Below are 7,117 nucleotides of genomic sequence, written 5' to 3' on the forward strand. Positions count from 1 at the left end.
AATAGCTGAGTGTGAAGTCTTAAAATGTTCTTAAATTTAGGTTTTCTGGAAACAGCTCTATTACACTGGTGTGTGTGCATGCTTAACAAGAAGGAAGAGCTTTGAGATAATAATCTCAATTTATTACTCACTGATACCTTGCCAAAAACAAAAACTCAAATCATTAGTAGTGGTAAAAATAATCACTACTGATGTAGAATAGGAACTCATATCAAAAGTGGGACTGCTGCTTTAATAGAGGCTAAAAAGATATCACGCAGGCTCAGCCATAAATATATGTGTGTGTGTGTATATATTTAAGCAACTGGATATTATGAAACAAATTATTTAAATCCTCAATTTCTTTGTTATTTTAAAATGTGTATTCCACTTATCTGTGTAGTAAATGAATCATGTTTATTAAATATCATTCTAATTATATGAAAATCAGAGCTGTATGTCCAAGAATTTCATGTAGATCAGTGTCACAATGTGGTGGAATAATATCATAATGGAATTCTGATATAAACATCAAATCTGGGAGACATGTTTCCAATCTTCTCCATTTCTGGTGAAGTGCAGTGCTTTGTTTTTGCTTCAAGTACATCTATCACACTATCGTAGCAATAAATAAAGCAATGTGCTTCTTTTGTGAGGCTTAGGATCAGTTTTTGCACAGAGGGGCTTCCAAAGTATCCTTCTCTTGGCTGTTGGTGAAGCCTTAACTTCACTACTGAGATATCCACACAGAAAAAAAATCATGTATTTTTTCAAGTTTTATCATATTTACCTTACCTGTGCAGAAACATTGCAAATAATTCTGTTTTCACAATCAGATCTTCTGCTTTACCACAGAAACATCTATAGTGGAGTTGGCCTTTGGGCCAGCAAAACTCTCATCTATTGGAATGTAATTTTTCAGTAGTTGACTATATAACCCCCATCTTCAATCTGTATTCTGTATGACTGTTTCTTGTGTCAGACTTCTTCAAAAGAATTAATGCCCTCCAAGATTATAGTTAATATTTTAGCATTTGCTTTCTGATTTATCAGCTAATAAGGGACTGGAATAATGAAAGTGATCTCTTCAAAACCTTTGGAATACTAAGGATTTTTTTTTTTTTTAACAAACATGGAAAACATCACATGCATATAACTTCTGATGATATCAATTTTTATAAATCCTTGAAAGACACAAAGATTAATATTTAGATGCTACATTTATTTTGATAGCTGAGATGCCACTGAGCAGTAGACATGAATGGCCAATTCAGTGACTAAACCACTCACTACGTGTTGGTATTCCACATCTCCAAGAGGGAAAAAATAAATCTGTTTTTTCTTCAGAAGATTTTTTTATTCTTGTCTTAGTTGCTGTTAATATCCTCTATCAAGTGCTAAAAATATAGGTTCAGAAGTGGTTATTGATGTGACTTGCCATGAGTCTTTGTTAAGTTTGATGTAAATCTCCATGTAGGCTGAGGTAATTAAGGGAGCACATTTTAGGAACTTACTTGCCGAGCCATTAAAATGATACTCTGAACTCTGTTGTCAAACGCTGTAGCAAGTAAATCCATTTGTGTCAGCTAAAGGTCTTGGTTGTTACTTTGGTAGCAGTGGAGAGATAAGATTTATTTCCTTGTGCATATGCCAATATAGTTAGAAAAGAATTCTTAATAGCTGTGTGTAGAGTCACTGACCAGCTAATACGTGGCTTTTTTTTGACTGCTGCTCTGTTTAGGCTTTGGCAAAGAAATTACCAGCTTCACTGCATGAATCCCCTTTGTATCATGCAGGCTAGTTTCAGTGTGAATACTGAATTGAAGTGAAGTGTATGAGTCCTACTTTTTTCTTTTGTATCAGAATGACTTATGTTCACTGAACATTCAAATTATAAAGGAACAAAAGCTCAGCTGGCATTATTTAACTGTTAAATGCTGATGAAAGGCTTGAAGTGTGCTTGTCTCCCAGCTTGGAGGTTGTGGGTGGGAAGTGGTGGTGTTCATAATAGACCTGGGGCTACTGCTGAACAGTTTTGCATCAAGTGTTTTGAAGTCAATGGTCTTAATATAGGGAATAATGCGCTTTTTTTTTTTTTTTTTTTTTTTTTTTTTTTAACAAAAGCAGAGTCTGCTGTGGTAGTAAGCCCCTCTTTCTCTGCTTCTTGGGCTCCTGATCAGAGAGAGATCTGGCTAATGATGAAGCTTCAGACCTTAAAAACTGTGTTGCCTCCCAACCAAGTGCTACAATATTCACAGTGTTCAAGTATTCAGGGAATATGGAGGGTGAGGATGGATTATTAGTGCTTTGGGGGCAAAGCCTTTGTATCTGAGGAACTTTGCATATGCTATTATTACTACTAGGGAGAACATCTACATTTTCTCAAGGGCTTTTGTGAAAAAAACATGTTAGTATTACCATAGGTAATAAAGTCACTTGGTAGCCAAGTACAGTGTGGTTTTTAGGGTTAGCTCCTGCTTCCTCAGTGCACAGAGGAAGTGCTGGATTGAATGTTGGTTGTATGCCCAGAGTGTTGTCTTTTGCTTTGCTTAAATCCTAAATTCCTTGATACGTATCTTAATTTTTATCTAAATTATTATCTACTTACTGGATTGGTAAAACCATTTACAGTCCTGAAATGATGTGTGTGCTCTGCAGTACTTTGGTTTAGGTATTGTTATTTACTTCACTAAAACCCATTAAAAATGATCTCTTGGCAAGTGAAGAAAGTGCTAATGAAACACACTAAAATGAACTGAAATACTGAGCTAAACTTTTCCTTGGTGCATGATGACTTGAAACTACTCATATGGCAGCATCTGTCCACCTCAGTTTTACCTTATGGATGGATTCCACTATAAACCAAGCATGGTGAGTGAGGCTTCTGATTCTATTTTTAATTTTAATTTTTATTACTATACATTAAAATATCAGCACATAGGGCCACAATAGAGATGCAAGTCTTTGCATTTTTAACCAGGCTCGTAAATGAGGAATCTATTCATTCTGGAATCCTCCTTATAATTAAGCATCAGAAGAGATATTTTCTGAGATATAATGCTATAATGCAGTAAGAAAAATTCTTTGTGAAGATAATCATGTTCACAAATCTTCCTAGAAGAGCCTACAAAATAAAACACAACACAACAATAAATCCTTTGGTTCTTCTCTTATCAGATGTAAATCAGTTGGACAGCTTAAGGAGCCCTGCTGTTCTATGCCAGCTAAGAAAGTAGCTCAAAATGCCTTCAAAACACCACTGCATTTTATTTTGGCGCCTAAATGACATTTGTTAAGAGTTAACTTGTTTACAAAGATAAGCACACTCTGCAGTTTAAACGTTCCGGCAGGTATCTTCAGGTTCTTATCTCTAAAAACACTGCTTGCCTGTGGCATATTTGGCAGGCAGCAATGCTCCTGTATTCTCCTCAAGTCACAAGCAAACATAGAGCTCACCCTTGTTTCTTTTCCTGTGGGCATTTAATAGCACATAGCAGCACTGCTGCTGCCTGCTTTAAAGGGGAGCTGTGTAGGACTCACTGGTGAAATCTCTACATAAAAAAAGATTGAGGTAATTTTGTGGTATTTTCATAGTAAATGCTCTTTGCGCGTTGTAAGAAAATTTTGAAATATTTTCTGATAAATTATACTTTCTTAATATGTGACTCAGAGTGGTGTTAAATAGAACTTTGCATTTGTTACAGTTTTTCTTGCTGATCAAAATATTTCTGATCATAGGAAGGGAAGAAGCTAACCAGTAGATGTTTGCCAGGAATGTGATCTCCTTAATAGACATTTCTTTTGTTGCAGACCTCTGCAGGATGTTTGATCTGTAGCTTCTCCCTGCACTGCAGTTACTGGAGTCAGTATTTCATAGAAGAAAGTGATATAATGAGTGCTGAAGGTCGTGTTCTGTGGTACTTTTCAAGCAACAGAGCAGAAATCTTGGCTTACGGGTTTTTTTTTTGTTTTGACATCTCAGATTCTAGTGGTGTTTTTTTTTTAAAAAAAAAGTAACTTTAAGTGTTGTTTTTTTCTGTATCTCCTCTTAGTTAGGAGGCAGCTTAGGTGGCTAAAAAAAAGATCTTGAGTCCAGAAGAAAATACACAACATGAAAAGGCCATATGTTTGATCATCCACAAAACTATGAGAAAGTTCACGGTACCACTGGAGTCATATTAGGTGGATGACAATGACCAGAATTGCTCCTAGTCTGTAGCAATAGCAACTGAGGGCAATTGCAGTATTTAGGATAGTGGAGATAGTAGGTGAAAGAAGTGCTGGGGCAGGGCAAAAGCCAACTGCAGTTTCACAGTGTATGTCAAAGACCATCCAAAATCATAGAATTCTTCCTATGCTCTAAGGCATCACTTGAGCTATGACCCTATGGATATTTATAAATGCTTCTTAGCTGTATTTTGTTTGCCTTTATTAAGAAAGAGAATGTTGAAGGGATATGTGAAAACAGCTTTGTTGTCTTGAGCAAGAGGGAGCCAAATCAGAATTGCTATATGCTAATTGGACAAGCTGGAAATTCCTGGGATTTGGGAGTGGATCATTTGAAAATGTACAGGATAGCAACTGACAGCAAATTAGTAATTTGGACACCAAGTGTTAATTTTTCAGCAAGACAAGAAACAAATCTTTCTGTTCAGCAACTAAAAATATTTGGAAGTGCCCTGATTATAAAATTCTAACATACGTGAGATTGTGATGTGTGTCAAATCAATCCAGAAAACTTCTTCCAGAAAAGAGGTTATGAAGTTAGTGATTGTTGCAACTCTGAATCTTATTTGTGGATTTCTGCTTAAATGCTGAGAGAAAAGCGTAAGAGCTGTGCTATTGCTTTTAAACTATTTCAAAACAAACCAAGTGATTCATAGAATCACAGAATGGCCTGGGTTGAACAGGGTCTCAAAGTCCTCACCTAGTTTCAACTCCCCTGCTGTGGGCAGGGGCACCTACCACTAGACCAGGCTGCCCAGAGGTTCTTGCAGCACTGCTTTATGAAGAACAATTGTGAATTAAAGCAAAGCATAAAGCTTCTAATGCACATCTAATCGCAAAAAGATGTCTAGATTATGTTCTTTTGAGTTCATGTGACAGTACTCATTGAATGCAAATGAAGCAAAAGGATGATGTATCACCTGCAGACTCAGCTTGGTATCATCAGTATACTTGCTGAGGGTGCACTTGATCCCACTGTTGATGTTGTTGATAAGAATGTTGAAGTACACCTGTCCACTGGTGACCAGCCTCCAACTGGACATATAGCCATTGACCAGAAAAAACACAATTTCAAATGGATTACCTTCTATTTTGTGCCTGGTTTCTAGCAGTTATTTGGCTTATAGAGACAGAATGGAAGGGATAAATGAAATAGGGATGGGGAGTTGAAGTTGGTGCAATGTGAATCATCAGTGTCTGTGTTGGTGTTTGATTTTTTTATTTTTTCTTTTCCACCTATACTAAAAACTTACTAGGAAGGAAGGTAAGAAAGGAATAAGATAAGACACTGGCAGAGCAAAGCAACCCAACATTGCTACCATTACCACAGATGAAAATAAGACTCTGATGTGATCTTCGAGTGTTAGTTTAGAGTTTCTGGAGTTACCCAAGGATTTGGTCAGGTTTTGTTACAGCATCTATCTAAATGTGTAAATTTAGCTTATTGCCTTCAGCAAGATAATTTGCTAGAGAACTTTCTTTCAATTCCTGTGAATTTTTAACAGGACTTCAGATCCACTGCTGTAGTCATACTAGTTATGAAGACTGCAATAGCCATTGAATAATGGAGAAAATGACTGTAAGAAAAAAGAAAAAAGGCATTTTAGTGAGAAGAGCATACTCCCAGTACAAGCACTGAGAGATATATCAATATGAATGTCCACAGCAGTATGGAGACTGAGACTACAATTATTTCAGCTCTTGCAGTGTGTTTTTGAGAGCCTTCAGAGATGGAAAATATTTTGCTAGCTACTTCTCTTTGTGAGCATTCATGAGTAGAACTTAAACATTATGACGTTTAAAATGGGAGATCAGCACAGATGTAATCGTAAAAGGCAGAACAGTATGGCATAATTTTGCTGTGTTAAGTATCTTGTACATCCCATTGGAATATATTGTTCTCCAAATAAAATTATGTGTGTGTACTTAAAGCATGATGCTGCTTTTGTATGTCCTCTGCATGTTGGCTATTTCTGAATATAGCCAATGAAATTTCAGAAGTTTAATTCTGCATTGGAATCTATTTATCTGAACTCAACGATTTATACAGATCAATATGCAACACAAACTCAAACTCTCGAACTTACTTTCCATTCAAGTAAATATTGATCCCTCTCGCTGAGGATTTCAGGGAATGAATCAGGTAATTCACAGATAGTAATGGAGATTTACATTGGAATGCTATGTCAAATATCAGAACTTATCACAAGTGCTCTACAGAATGAGAGACAATGTGCTAATGAGTTTATACAAGTGCTTAAATCTTAAGGTTTGATATAAAGGACACATTTAAGACTTCTTTAAGCATTCTCAATGTGGGAATCAAATGTTGTTTCTGCATTAGAATTGGGTAATATTATTTTTATTTCATGATCTCCGCTATCATAGTTCTTTCTGGGAGTCCTTCTACTTAACTTGGGAAAGATCTCTGATAAGTTTATATCACTTATCCTCTAGACGAACCTTCCCAAGAACGCACACTCTGTGTATGGGTGTATAGATGTATATTTTGTCATACACACTGCAAGAATGTCCTCCACGAGAACAAACCGGAGAACAAGTGATGGCCTGCCCGAGGAAGCGCCTGAAGAGACATGGGAAGGCCTGGCATCATCCCCCAGTGCTCTTTGTTTAACGATGATGACTTTAAAGAAAATCACCATATCAATAGGACAAGGAGAGCACCGAGACAGCTTGGGAACAACAGGATGGCTGCTGACTGACACCAGGTAACAAATAAATTCACAAGTAAATAGCAAATGTAAACCTTCTGATAAGATTGTGAACCTGGAGTACCCAGCCAGTGGGGAAGCAGGGGAGGGGGGAGGCAAGGGGGAGAAAACAGGGTCTAAAGGCTGTCATGATGTGTCCATAGGTGCGCTCCTGCTTGCGGTACGGCCGCCATTGCAAT

Source organism: Tetrao urogallus (assembly GCF_951394365.1).
Source record: "Tetrao urogallus genome assembly, chromosome: 6".
NCBI classification, from domain to species: domain Eukaryota; kingdom Metazoa; phylum Chordata; class Aves; order Galliformes; family Phasianidae; genus Tetrao; species Tetrao urogallus.